The 15,780-nt window shown below is 42.6% G+C and overlaps 1 protein-coding gene across 5 annotated transcripts in view; it reads right to left on the bottom strand.

Annotated features, from left to right (window-relative positions):
* LOC118396535 (galactosylgalactosylxylosylprotein 3-beta-glucuronosyltransferase 1) overlaps positions 1-15,780 on the bottom strand; it is a 122,357-nt gene that overhangs the window by 25,607 nt on the left and 80,970 nt on the right. For all 5 annotated transcript variants that reach the window (XR_008136492.1, XR_008136485.1, XR_004828221.2 and 2 more), the window contains exon 2: positions 14,620-14,856. The gene's annotated coding sequence lies outside the window, so the exon portion shown is untranslated. The remainder of the gene's footprint in view (positions 1-14,619; positions 14,857-15,780) is intronic.

The raw sequence follows: 15,780 nt of genomic DNA, 5'->3' as shown, positions 1-15,780 counted from the left end.
TGGCGACCATTATAAGGGGGATAAGCTTTAAATGGACATTGATTTCAATGTAGACTTGCATTAGTGTGTCACCATACACATCATTTACCAGTCTACATGGGTACCATTTCTGTACGTCCCTGTTGTTTTCTTAGTTACATAATTTGTGAGACTGTTGGTATGACATGCTGTCATTAGCTTTTAACCTCTCACTCAAATTTGAACCTGTCACTCAAAGGCAGCCCCTGAAGTAAATCATTTTATGGTGAAATTTTATTGATTGCCTTTGCTAATTAGAGAGAGAGCTCGCTCAGTTGGTTCTTGCACACTTTTTCTTACTATATGAGAGTGATTCCATTTGGTAATGCAGCCTGCAGGAATACATGTTGACCTTCATAACACCCACTGGATTGGCTACTCTGGATCTAGAGTTGTGTGTTGTATTTACACGTCTAGCTGCTGATTTTAGTCTAAATGAAAAGCTAGTATAAATGAATGTATCTCTTTCAACACAGAATAGTCAAAGCAGAATGATGGGGGGCATGGGCATGGCCTATCAAGCTACTCAGTAGTAAACATTACAGTCAAAGCAGAATGATGGGGGGCATGGGCATGGCCTATCAAGCTACTCAGTAGTAAACATTACAGTCAAAGCAGAATGATGGGGGGCATGGGCATGGCCTATCAAGCTACTCAGTAGTAAACATTACAGTCAAAGCAGAATGATGGGGGGCATGGGCATGGCCTATCAAGCTATTCAGTAGTAAACATTACAGTCAAAGCAGAATGATGGGGGCATGGGCATGGCCTATCAAGCTACTCAGTAGTAAACATTACAGTCAAAGCAGAATGATGAGGGCATGGGCATGGCCTATCAAGCTACTCAGTAGTAAACATTACAGTCAAAGCAGAATGATGGGGGCATGGGCATGGCCTATCAAGCTACTCAGTAGTAAACATTACAGTCAAAGCAGAATGATGGGGGCATGGGCATGGCCTATCAAGCTACTCAGTAGTAAACATTACAGTCAAAGCAGAATGACGGGGGCATGGGCATGGCCTATCAAGCTACTCAGTAGTAAACATTACAGTCAAAGCAGAATGATGGGGGGCATGGGCATGGCCTATCAAGCTACTCAGTAGTAAACATTACAGTCAAAGCAGAATGATGGGGGGCATGGGCATGGCCTATCAAGCTACTCAGTAGTAAACATTACAGTCAAAGCAGAATGATGGGGGGCATGGGCATGGCCTATCAAGCTACTCAGTAGTAAACATTACAGTCAAAGCAGAATGATGGGGGGCATGGGCATGGCCTATCAAGCTACTCAGTAGTAAACATTACAGTCAAAGCAGAATGATGGGGGGCATGGGCATGGCCTATCAAGCTACTCAGTAGTAAACATTACAGTCAAAGCAGAATGATGGGGGGCATGGGCATGGCCTATCAAGCTACTCAGTAGTAAACATTACAGTCAAAGCAAGGCCACCATCTATTTTGTTCAGTAAAGAAACATGTCATGTCATTGCACACAACAAAAACCATCATATTTATTTATTTATATATTTATTTAAGCAGGGAGTCCCATTGAGACAAAGGTCTCTTTTGCAAAATGTCACAAATGTCACTTGACCATACTGAGTGACCTTTATATAAACCATTTTTGTATAAAGAAATGCATAGCCTCTCCTTATAGCACTGCAGGATAAAGAGAGATTTTTGTTTTTATATATATATTTAAAGTTTTAATGGTTTCTTTCAGGTAAACCTACTGTAGCCAATTCATCCAGCGTAACTGACACAGTGTCTCAGCAATTAATAGACAGGTTGGTTGTTTAGCAACAAAACCGACGCGTGCCTAACTATGGGGCAAAACTGACAGGGTTTGTAAACTATATTTCATCTTCGATTTTAATTGACAACAGATATACATTTACACAATGAGCGCTTGTCTCTCAAATACATTGTTACAGTTGTTGGTTAGCTAGCAAGCAATTTTTTTGCCATATTAGCATCGATGTGACGTCAGTCAAAATACCTCAAAACAAGACATGTTGTCAAGAACAAGATAAAACTAGCTCAAATGAGCCACCTGCGATTCCCCACATGACAGCTTCTTTTCATTGTTTCTAGTAATCTGGCCATCCAAAATCACAACAACACACAGCCTTCTGGCCCATTGAAACGTGCACATCGTTTTAGTGACGTTGTCATAGACCGTTTAGAGAATATAGAGTTGAGGCATTTGCTCAGAAACTTCAAAGTGTACTCTGCACAGACTGGCATTTTAATATTTTGAGAAGCAATGGAGAAGCATTTTGAGAACGCTTGGTAAAATACCAAATAAGTGTCACACTGGATGTACGCGTTAATTAATAAGTCCTATTTGTTTAGTTAATCCAGAGGCCTAACTGAAAATGACTTGACTTCAATTTAAAGTCACTTCTTAACGAGAGGCCCCCTCTGACATTTCAACGCTCATCTCTCTTTCCCCACTGTTTTTGCCCTCTCAAATTTCCGACTGGTTGGCATATTTTTCTCAGCCCTTTTACCTCTGCTGTCCTTGTACATCAGGGGTGCAATCTAATACACAGAGTCACATTCCAAAGCGCTGGGGGACAGAAAAATGACACATGCAGAACAGTGTTGACAGAATTTCGAGCATCTGCTGATGCTACAGAACAGTATACTGTCACTGACTCGGTTGGAAGATGCCTTTGCAGAGAGCTCACCATTGACTTTGATCGCATGCCCTCCTCTGGCAATTCCAACAAACTCAGAGGCTATTTCCAAGTCAGGATAATCTAGTTTTGCCAGCCATCATCAAATCTCGAGATAGCTATCTAATTTGAATGTCTGTAAGTGAGACTAGGATAATCCGATGCATACAGTACAAGGACTAGAGGTAAACCATGGGATTGTTCAATAGTTTGACTAACTGGTAGTCTATAGATAACAAAGAATCATGCACCAGTGTAACCATGGCAACATTCCCCTTCACGACCAGGTGGCCCTGAAATATCTGAGAGGATTTCTTAATAAAACCCTTTGTTTCCATGGACCCTCTGTCTCCAAACCCTATCCCCTTGGAAAGACCCTTGGAAACTAGAGTATAGCGACAGGATCACACAATCAAGACAGCGGGACAATTGTTCCTTCCTTCACACTGTCTATTACAGAAGATTTATCTGGCTTGTGGGAGCAGGGAGGATGCAGTCTGTCTGGCCGGCAGGCTAAACCATGGTGCACCCAGGGGACCCAGTAGCACTAACGAGGACCCCAGGGGATGCAGAATTACCAGTGGAAATGGATTCAATTAAAACTTCCAGACGTAAATTCCAGGGGATGGAGGTAGAACATTTCACTTTAATTAAGTTAGTGAAGGTTATGGATGCGACCACGGCAACTGTAATCAGGTGCCATCAGCGCTGCATTCAATCACACAATCCTATATCTGCAGACATGGTACTTTTCCCTCCGTTAAGGCCTCCTGATTGGGCAATTAAAATGCTCTTTTCCCCCCTCCCCTGCATGGTTTGTTTAAGTGACACAAATCCAACGATTTGGATTCTGACTTGATGTATGCCATGCTTGAGATATGAATCCGATGTTCCACTGAAATATTGCCAATGCCACAGAGGCAATGTGTGATCATTGTGATTATTATGCAGTCACTTGTTTTCTTCATCAGATGCCATCTACATGCTATGTCTATGCACATATCTGCCTGAGTGGGTGGGTGGTGAGTATAATAAGAGTTATATTCACTGAACATTTTCCACTGTAAATGTCCTGTAAATCCTGTTCCTGGATTGCCACAAATGATACTTTCCTCTTTTAGCTTGATGAATGAATGCATCTACTCTGAGTATATGTTCATTAACCCCATGGCCCTAACCTATTATACTAGAGTAATGATTTGTGCTGTGGTATTGATTGTACTCAACTCATTGCAGACAAGTCAGCCCAAATCATTCATACAATTACAATAATATAATAATCCTGTATGTTTAAGGGGATTATGTGGACACTGACAGTATGCACTGTTTAAGGATTACAGCTGTGGATATGTTCTGTTGCTCAGCTCGTCCTTGTCAGGTGGGGAATGCAATAGTAGAATGCACACATTCGGCAGGGGAATGGCTCCTATTCTCTCGCAGGCTGCCATATTGTGGTAAAGACCTTTACTCTGAGAATGAAAAGGGTCTGCTGCCGCTCAAGAATATATTGTAATTCCTTCTCCAATTCACAGGGCTCAAACTGAAGAGAACAGATTGATTTTACACATCTCTGGGCCAGAGGAGATTCAAGGTTTCTCCAGGCTCAACAATACACAGATCCCTGAGTTATGAGGGAAATCTCCACGGCTCAAATTGCTCGAGTGCATATGTGTATGTAGTGTACCTTAGTCTGGCTTTACATTCCATATTCTTCATCCTATCTCTGACTCATTAATCATGTCGCAGTTCTTCATCCTAACTCTGAGTCATTGATAATGTTGCAGTTCTTCACCCTAACTCTGACTCATTAATCATGTCGCAGTTCTTCACCCTAACTCTGACTCATTAATAATGTTGCAGTTCTTCACCCTAACTCTGACTCATTAATAATGTTGCAGTTCTTCATCCTAACTCTGACTCATTAATAATGTTGCAGTTCTTCACCCTAACTCTGACTCATTAATAATGTTGCAGTTCTTCACCCTAACTCTGACTCATTGATAATGTTGCAGTTCTTCACCCTAACTCTGACTCATTAATAATGTTGCAGTTCTTCACCCTAACTCTGACTCATTAATAATGTTGCAGTTCTTCACCCTAACTCTGACTCATTGATAATGTTGCAGTTCTTCACCCTAACTCTGACTCATTAATAATGTTGCAGTTCTTCACCCTAACTCTGACTCATTGATAATGTTGCAGTTCTTCATCCTAACTCTGACTCATTAATAATGTTGCAGTTCTTCACCCTAACTCTGACTCATTAATAATGTTGCAGTTCTTCATCCTAACTCTGACTCATTACTAATGTCGCAGTTTATTTTTTATTACAACAGTTACAGTACATTACAGTCACAGTACATTGTTACAGTACATTTGAATTAGAAAAGAAGCAACGCATGCCATGTGCTAATTGGTTTTCAACCCCACTGCGTTATAGAAGTCTAGTAATCACTTGGGGCCTGAGAGCCAATCCCTTGTTTTCGAACCCCATAAACCGTAACACAGTGGCCATATGTTGAACCAGAATATAAAGTAGCTGACATGAGATTGCATTAGCGGGGATTGTTACTGAAGTATTGCTGCGGGGCACCCTGCACAGCTGCCGAAAAGTTGGGCATCCATCTCCCCCGGTCGGCCTCTATGAGATGCAGAGAATCTGGGAGTTTTGTGTTTCAGATCTGTCTGGCTGTCTCCACTACCTCCCCCTTCTGACTTGCCCTGGGGTGTGATGGTTGGCTGTGAGGCTGTGATCTGTCGCTTCATGCAGCAGGTCTGTGGGATGTCACAGGCAGCACCTCACAGCACAACGCCTAAGCAAAGGACTCGTTATCTTATCTTACAGGGATTACAGTGTGCAGGTACTTTAGCATACTGCCAACTAGTGCTGGGGTACATCCATGCAGCACCGCCTCACATGAATTAGACTGAACAGGTTCACTCCTTATTTGATTCCTTCCTAACTCAGTTGCCGGTGAGAAAGGAAACCGCTCAGGGATTTCACCATAAGGCCAATTGTGACTTTAAAACAGTTACAGAGTTTAATGGCTGTGATAGGAGAAAACTGAGGATGGATCAACAACATTGTAGTTACTCCACAATACTAACCTAATTGATAGAGTAAAAAAAAGGAAGCCTGTACAAAATAAAAATATTCCAAAACATGCATCCTGTTTGCAATAAGGCACTAAAGTAAAACTGCAAAATATGTGGCAAAGAAATTAATTTAATGTCCTGAATAAAAAGCATTTATGTTTGGGGCAATTCAAGTCATCACTGAGTACCACTCTACATATTTTCAAGCATGGTGGTGGCTGCATTGTCACACCTTGTTCTTAGTATTTTGTGTTTTCTTTAATTATTTGTTCAGGCCAGGGTGTGACATGGGGTTATTGTATTGTCTTATTGGGGTTTTTGTAGGCATTGGGATTGTGGTTGATTAGGGGTGTGTCTAGTATAGGCTTGGCTGCCTGAGGCGGTTCTCAATCAGAGTCAGGTGATTCTTGTTGTCTCTGATGGGGAACTGTATTTAGGTAGCCTGGGTTTCACTGTGTATTTCGTGGGTGATTGTTCCTGTCTCTGTGTAGGTTCACTAGATAGGCTGTAATTAGGTTTCACGTTCCGTTTGTTGTTTTGTATTTTGTATAGTTATTTCATGTGTCACTTTTTCCATTAAAGTCATGAGTAACCACCACGCTGCATTTCGGTCCGACTCTCTTTCTACAAACGAAGAACGACGTTACATGCATTGTGTTATGGGTATGCTTGTCCTTGGCAAGGACCATGGAGTTTTTTAGGATAAAAAAACGGAATAGAGCTGAGCACAAGCAAAATCCTGGAGGAAAACCTGGTTCCGTCTGCTATCCAACAGACACTGGGAGACAAATTCACCTTTCAGCAGGAAAATAACCTAAAACACAAGGCCAAATATACACTGGAGTTGCTCACCAAGATGACATTGAATGTTCCTGAGTGGTCTGGTTACAGTTTTCTGAAATATATGGATTTCACATGAATGGGAATACAGATATGTATCTGTTGGTCACAGATACCTTAAAAAAGGTAGGGGGCATGAATCAGAAAACCAGCCAGTATCTGGTGTGACCACCATTTGCCTCATGCAGCTCAACACATCTCCTTCGCATAGAGTTGATCAGGTTGTTGAAAAGTGGCCTGTGGAATGTTGTCCCACTCCTCTTCAATGGCTGTGCGAAGTTGCTGGATATTGGCGGGAACTGGAACAAGCTGTCGTACACGTCTATCCAGAACATCCCAAACATGTTCATTGGGTGAGTGTGCAGGCTATGGAAGAACTGGGACATTTTCAGCTTCCAGAAATTGTGTTCAGGTCCTTGCGACACGGGGCCGTGCATCATCATGCTTTCACATGAGGTGATGGCGGCGGGTGAATGGCACGACAATGTGACTCAGGATCTCATCACGTTATCTCTGTGCATTCAAATTGCCATTGATAAAATGCAATTGTGTTCGCTGTCTGTAACTTATGCCTGACAATACCATAAGCCCACCGCCACCATGGGGCACTCTGTTCACATCAGCAAACCGCTCGCCCACACGATTCCATACACGTGGTCTGCAGTTGTGAAGCCGGTTGGACGTTCTGACAAATTCTATAAGACGATGTTGAAGGAGGCTTATGGTAGAGAAATTATCATTCAGTTCTCTGGCAACAGCTCTGGTGGACATTTCTGCAGTCAGCATGCCAATTGCACACTCCGTCAAAACTTGAGATATCTGTGGCATTATGTTGTGTGACAAAACTGCACATTTTAGAGTGGCCTTTTATTTTCCCCAGCACAAGGTGCACATGTGTAATAATCATTCTGTTTAATCAGCTTCTTGATATGATACATCTGTCATGTCAAGTGGATGGATTTTCTTTGCAAAGGAGAAATCCTCACTAACAGGGATGCAAACAAGTTTGTGCACAAAGACATTTCTGGGATCTTTTTCAGCTCATGAAAATTGAACACTTTACATGTTGCATTTATATTTGTGTTCAGTAAAAAATAGTTGTCTAGAAATGATCAACAACCAACTTGACATAGCTTGAATAATTGTTTAAAGAATAATATTGTACAATTTGCATTTATATTTATTAAGGATCCCCATTAGTTCCTGCCAAGGCAGCAGCTACTCTTCCTGGGGTCCAGTAACATTAAGGCAGTTACTGTATATACAAGTTAAAATATCACATGACATTACATTTCTTCAACACTTTTCACAACATATTAAGTGTGTTCCAGGTGTGCAAAGCTCTTAGAGACTTACCCAGAAATACTCACAGCTATAATTACTGCCAAAGATGATTCTAGCATGTATTGACTCAGGGGTGTGAATGCTTACATAAATGAGATATTTCTGTATTTCATTTTCAGTAAATTTGCTAACATTGTTTTAGCTTTATCCTTATGGGGTGTTGTGTGCAGATGGGTGTTGAAAAAAATCTATGAATTCAGGCTGTACCACTACAAAACTTGGAATAAGTCAAGGGGTATGAATACTTTCTGAAGGTACTGTAACTGTAACTGCAATCCCCACATGAATCAGATTACTCCCAAGACCTGAACGGCAGCACACTAAAGAATTATCCAGGTTCTAAATAATACTGTAATACTTGTTATTTGGCCACTGATGATAAATCAATGCCTATGTATTGTAGGGGTATTTACTGTATATTACAAAATGGCATGAGTGCACAATTTAGCCTTCAAACTACTGGAAACAGTTTGCTGAATGTTAAGTGCAGTCAGAGAGTGGATGGGTCATTATAAACAAACAGCACATAACTTTTGGTAGAAATGCCAAAGAAAGTGACTACCAATCCATGCGTTCCCTTTCCCTTTCAAACCAATTTGCAATGTGTGACAGACCATGTGGCACTCTTGCCATAAGAAATAGCAATCTAAAGTGTTTTAAGGGCAGCGGCCACTTACAAATGTCTAGTTCAGTTATTTGTACATGGAGCTTTAGTCTCCATCTCCTAAGCTTGAATTGACACTCGAGAAAATGACCATAATGTATTGACTATAGTGTAGGTGGCAAAACCCTCTTAATTAAAATGATGATTAAAGTACATTACTTCTCATATCATTGATATGTGTTATTGCAGGTATTCCTGCTATTATAAAGCCAGTACTAATTGAAACAAATCGTCCACCCCGCCTCTGTTTTGGTAAAATGCTGAGGGATCAGCCTGGAGAAATGTAACCACTCTCAAATTCATAGACAGAGCTATGGATGCAAGGACTGACCATCCATGAGATACAAATGATAGTTTCATCCATGTCTTGAGGCTATAAAGTGTTTGCAAATGTTTACATAGTTTACAAACATTGGAGTAAAACAAGCTTATATTTTGGTTTCTGATGGGGTACGACAGTTGAACTAAACTCATGAGGCATTTATACTGTAAGGGATTTTCTTCAGAAAAATTAATCCATGCTTTTGTCACTTCTAGGTTAGACTACTGCAATGCTCTACTTTCCGGCTACCCGGATAAAGCACTAAATAAACTTCAGTTAGTGCTAAATACGGCTGCTAGAATCCTGACTATAACCAAAAAATTTGATCATATTACTCCAGTGCTAGCCTCTCTACACTGGCTTCCTGTCAAAGCAAGGGCTGATTTTAAGGTTTTACTGCTAACCTACAAAGCATTACATGGGCTTGCTCCTACCTATCTCTCTGATTTGGTCCTGCCGTACATACCTACACGTACGCTACGGTCACAAGACGCAGGCCTCCTAATTGTCCCTAGAATTTCTAAGCAAACAGCTGGAGGCAGGGCTTTCTCCTATAGAGCTCCATTTTTATGGAACGGTCTGCCTACCCATGTCAGAGAAGCAAACTCGGTCTCAACCTTTAAGTCTTTACTGAAGACTCATCTCTTCAGTGGGTCATATGATTGAGTGTAGTCTGGCCCAGGAGTGGGAGGGTGAACGGAAAGGCTCTGGAGCAACGAACCGCCCTTGCTGTCTCTGCCTGGCCGGTTCCCCTCTTTCCACTGGGATTCTCTGCCTCTAACCCTATTACAGGGGCTGAGTCACTGGCTTACTGGGGCTCTCTCATGCCGTCCCTGCAGGGGGTGCGTCACCTGAGTGGGTTGATTCACTGTTGTCTCCTGTCCCCTCCTGTCTCAGCCTCCAGTATTTATGCTGCAGTAGTTTGTGTCGGGGGGCTAGGGTCAGTTTGTTATATCTGGAGTACCTCTCCTGTCCTAATTCGGTGTCCTGTGTGAATCTAAGTGTGCGTTCTCTAACTCTCTCCTTCTTTCTTTCTCTCTCTCGGAGGACCTGAGCCCTAGGACCATGCCCCAGGACTACCTGACATGATGACTCCTTGCTGTCCCCAGTCCACCTGGCCATGCTGCTGCTCCAGTTTCAACTGACCTGAGCCCTAGGACCATGCTCCAGGACTACCTGACATGATGACTCCTTGCTGTCCCCAGTCCACCTGGCCATGCTGCTGCTCCAGTTTCAACTGTTCTGCCTTACTATTATTCGACCATGCTGGTCATTTATGAACATTTGAACATCTTGGCCATGTTCTGTTATAATCTCCACCCGGCACAGCCAGAAGAGGACGGGCCACCCCACATATGCTCTCTCTAATTCTTTCTTTCTTTCTTTCTCTCTCTCGGAGGACCTGAGCCCTAGGACCGTGCCCCAGGACTACCTGACATGATGACTCCTTGCTGTCCCCGGTCCACTTGACTGTGCTGCTGCTCCAGTTTCAACTGTTCTGCCTTGTTATTATTCGACCATGCTGGTCATTTATGAACATTTGAACATCTTGGCCATGTTCTGTTATAATCTCCACCCGGCACAGCCAGAAGAGGACTGGCCACCCCACATAGCCTGGTTCCTCTCTAGGTTTCTTCCTAGGTTTTGGCCTTTCTAGGGAGTTTTTCCTAGCCACCGTGCTTCTACACCTGCATTGCTTGCTGTTTGGGGTTTTAGGCTGGGTTTCTGTACAGCACTTTGAGATATCAGCTGATGTACGAAGGGCTATATAAATAAATTTGATTTGATTTGATCTTCAAGAATCAATAGGTATATGTCATAAAAAATTAATGTACAGTAGTGACTAGCTTTAAAGTAATCACATAATTGATGTGCACTCAGAATTAATTGCTTTAACTGCTTTTATTAACTACAGTAGGAGTCAGGTAGTCATGACTTTCAAATTAAAATCAGGACCTTTTAGCTATAGAGTTATGCTGTGAAGACAGCACTAATTTCAGCATGCCAAGCTGTTTTTCAATGCTGTACAAAAGCATTTGAAAATAACAAAAGGTGTGACAAGCTTTGGTTTCCCTTTCATATTCTGAGACGGTGGAGATACAAACCTAGGAATTTATTCCCACCATTATGAATGAATCTCAGATAAGAAGTCAAGACTGCAGCTCACCGCTCCCTCTTCTTACACTTAGATGCAGTTGTGAACATTTCCTGGTTGTGTATGTTTCCCTGTCAGGAAGAATGATGAATGCTTTTGGGGGCAGAGTTCTCATTCTATAATTTATGTTTCAATTTCTTATTCTACAAAAACCTCTGTCTCTGGGGTGTTTCTCATTCAGGCCAAGGGAGAAACTGTACACAAAAACCTCTGTCTCTGGGGTGTTTCTCATTCAGGCCAAGGGAGAAACTGTACACAAAAACCTCTGTCTCTGGGGTGTTTCTCATTCAGGCCAAGGGAGAAACTGTACACTATGCTAGCCAGCTGAATTACTATGCTAGCCAGCTGTATTACTATGCTAGCCAGCTGTATTCTTGTCATTGTGGAGGTAATACACTTTGAGTTATATCACAATACTCAATTAGTTTGTTTTCCTTCTTTAAAACATTATTACGTATTTAACAGGATTGACCCCTACATGCTTTGGTCAGAGTGGGACAGGAGCAGAGATCACAGGGTTCGAGGGTCTGCAGGTCTGCAGGGCAGATGTTGTATTTCTGCTGTTAATAAACAAGCAGGGTTGCTGAAGGGTTGCAGACTGGGCTGCCAGGAAGTTGCAGCCCTCTCTTTTCTACTCTACTTCTCTCTGTATCTGCTCTAAAACAGTGGGGGCGGATGTGTCTCTGTGGTCCTCTGCAAAGCTGGAAAGGACATCCTCTCAGTTTGATTCAGCTCAACCCGATCTCCCGGTGCTCTAGGACTCAGTGTGTGTGTGACAGCTCTCTCTCTCTCTTCATTTGAATCTGTCTGTAGCAGGAAGGATTCTTTCAACGTCTCATTTCACTGGGCCCACAGATTGGCAGAGCTAAACTAGCCCTCACAGCAGTCAATCACGGTCTGTAAATCTGACGAGAGACTACCAGATTGGTTGGTCTGAACCGGCTATTCCCAAACTGGGGTACGCACTGCCGTCGGGGGAATGCCAAAACAGTCCATTTAGATTTTCCTGAGTAGCCTCCTTTCACTGCCCCCAAATAATGAAACCATCTCGTCTTCAGCAAAATAACAACACAATGTCAAATACAGGTAGCCTAGTCAAATAATTAACATCCAATCACATTAACCATTACTCTCTCACGGGAATTCCACTAACGGTCCGTATGTAGCCAAACGTAGCTGATGCTCATTCTGTTTGCTTGAAAATGGATGAATGGTTAAAAAAGTAAGAGACACATACCAGCTCTACCAGCAGTACTGCTATTACCAGCAGTACTACACAAACACCTGTCGACAGCACAAGTTGTTCTACTTCCACGAGCACATCCAATGCTAGCATCAGTAATTCTACATTTGTTGCTATCCCAGCTAGCATGGACACTGACATCTGATTCAGCCGAAGAGCTACTGCCCACTTACCCGGGAAAGCATTGAACAACAGACAGGGACGTTGGACCATCAAAGAGGTGCAAATATGATGAGAACTACATTGACTGGGAGTTCACTTATATTGGGAGTAGTGCCTTTCTTCAGCCACAGTGTGTTATATGTGTAAAAGTACTATCTCACAACTCGATGAAACTCTTGCGCAGACATTTAGAAACAAAACATGCCAATAAGAAAAATCAGCCACAGGAGTTTTTTGAGCGAGAATTAAGATGACTTTCGAGTAGTAAGACATGTATAAAAGCAACAGATACCATTAATAAGAAGGGTCTAGAAGCATCTTATATGGTGATCTACCGAGTGGCTAAGACAGGCCAGACCCATACTATTGTGGAGGACTTCACTCTTCCTGCTGCTGTGGGTATAGCTGGGACAATGCTGGGGGGAAAGGCCAAAAAATACTATACAGACAATACCTTCATCAAACAACACAGTGACAGTGTCATGGCAGGAGATGTTTTGAAACAATTACTGCTTTGCATACAAGCCAGTGAATTATATGCGTTACACCTGGATGAGTCAACAGGGCCTGGCACAGCTCCTGGTATATGTCTGTTATGTTTATGGGGGCTAAATTAAGGAAGACGTCCTCTTCTGCAAACCAGGACAACAGGAGAAGATATTTTGAAAGTACTAGGCAGCTTTGTGACATCAAATGGACTTTGGTCGTCAAGATGTGTTGGTATCTGTACTGATGGCACAAAAGTCATGACAGGGAGACAGTAGAGTGGAAGCAGTTGCTCCCGACGCCACTTGGGTACAATGCAGCATCCACCGAGAGGTTCTTGTTGCCAAGGGAATGCCTGACAGCTTGAAAGACGTTTTGGACACTACAGTGAAAGTCGTTAATTTTGTTAAAGCAAGGCCCCTGTACTCTTGTGTATTTTCTGCATTATGCAATGATATGGGCAGCGACTATGTAACAACATATGTGCGCTGGTTATCAAGGGGCAAGGTATTGACACCTTTTTTTAGGGGTGCGCAATTACGCACTGGGAACAATACATCCAATATTCCTTTGTACCTTTTGTTTCTAACAATTAAGATCTCACCTAACAGGAGTAGTAGTTGTCTCCTTGGGTTCTGTAGTAAAATTATTTTATGTATGTTTTGTAGACAGCGTGCTGACCAGACTTATTTCAGCATTGTTTATTTGTATCTGGCAAGGCAGGGGGGAGAATGAGGAATGCATTCATCTGGCCCAAGGCTTTTAAGTCGAGAAGCACAATATTTCCCTCCGTACCCAGGAGACGACAGGCAGCACCCACAGGCATTTTCCATCCGCCAGCTTACTCACTCCTCTCCACCTCCTTCCACCTCTGAAGTTTATTTCTCCTGATTTTCTATGACATTCACCAACATCTTCCTTCCAGACCTCCTTCTCCTCTCAAGACAATGTCTACCTCTTCAATCGGAGGTATCTGGCTCTAATAATATCAGGGCCGGGGGCTCACAGATGGTTGAAATAAGTGGATCTGTCAGATCATTTCGCCCCCTGTCGTTTTCCTAATCCCTCCATCCCCACATCTCCCTGTGAAAATGGAATAGTGCACAGAGAGGAGGAGGGGCGGAGGTAGCCCTGTACGAACCTACATCTTCCCACTTATCACATCCCCGATATAGACGTGATTGTCATAACTTTTAAATTCAGCTGAAAATGCTGATAAATAATTCAGCAGTGCATTTGTTCATCTGCTATGAAACAAAACAGAGGGCAACACGACACAGGGCAGCATGAGCCTGACCGTTTCTGCTCGGTGTGTGGATACAAAAATGGTAGTTTACGGAGGGATAAGAAACTGCACACCTATTAGCAGGCCTCTGGCCCCATAATGGCTGCCTCCTGATATACAACTCAATCCATTGCATTTTTTTTCTAGGAAACTCAGTGTTGAATTAAATAGTTGTGGTCTGTTTTGGCTAGAGACAGTGCATTCCCTACGTACAGTACTTTTGCTCCTTTGGAAAATTACTGGTGTGTGTGACCAGAATGGCAGCTTTACCACTGGTGAGAAATGAAGATTTATGTCAACAAAGAGCAATAAAGATACTCACAATCAACAGTGTTCTGCCCATCTGCAGCTAGCAAGGATCTCGCCAGTTTTTTTCTAATGTGGTCTGTAACCCTGGCCTCTTAGTCTTCACACATCCCTTAATTGGACACACTTGGAGAGCGGTGGGGATGGGCGCTGTGGCTGGTGACGAATTGAAGTGGAACTTTAGCTGTGTAGCATAGCAGGACGGCTGGTGGCATCCAGACCATGTGCACTGTCACGTCGTGAGGGTAGGCTCCTACAGAAACAAGAAGGGAGAGCAGGGAGTATTAGAATGGCCCTTCTCATTGTTAAACAATGGGTTTCATTGAAGGACTGGGATGGGATGATGGCGCTTCAGTGGGCAGGGGTCGGGAACGACAAAGCTGCCATTGGGTGGATGTTTTCCTCAGAGTTGTAGCCCTGATGATGTAGAGATACATTTGAGTTCACAGGCAGGAAATGAGGGGAATTTAAATAGTTTGTTATGTGGGTGTGGCAAGAGAACAGCGCACATGTATAGTTATTCAGGACACAAGTGGATATTGGCTGTGACATTTTGTTCTAATTCCAAGTGGAAGTGCTGATTGTCAACCAACTTCCATGACTTTATTATTGGATAAATCATTTATAAGGACAAGACAATAGAACCAAGTTTACAGGACAAAGCCACAGAAAAAGCCAAGCCGTCCAAACAGAAATCTGACAAGTTATTCAGACTTATCTATAAATAGCACTTTCCTCTGAGTGTCCCCTCTGGGGAGCGACATTTGAACATGTCCATTTCTAAGAAACATTACAAACACGCCAGCTGCTCTTCTGGCCGATTCTCTGCAATTTCTTCACACGCAAAGGATGCTACCCATCCCTTTTCATTATTAGTGAGGGCTGGTCTGTATTTTACGCCATCCACAATATTATATCTGCTGTGTTTGTCCGATGGCAGTCACTGCCACAGAGGAAGGCTGAATGATGCCGCATATGAAAAATAAGGGTGGCTGAAACCAACACAATTAAAGCTTACTGACAAGAAAAACAACAGAGGTTGTGTAATGACATGCTGTTGTTATCATCCTTATCTGTATCCAATAAGAGGGAGATTACTTATATTAACCCAAATCATCTCAACCATGACCAAAATATGATTTGTTTTTATCCAGCTAGCTAATTCCAAACCACGTAG

The sequence above is a fragment of the Oncorhynchus keta genome, chromosome 1 (genome assembly GCF_023373465.1).
Source record: "Oncorhynchus keta strain PuntledgeMale-10-30-2019 chromosome 1, Oket_V2, whole genome shotgun sequence".
Lineage (NCBI taxonomy): Eukaryota > Metazoa > Chordata > Actinopteri > Salmoniformes > Salmonidae > Oncorhynchus > Oncorhynchus keta.
Note: the sequence above shows the minus strand (reverse complement) of the source record. Positions and strands in the feature narration are given on the sequence as shown.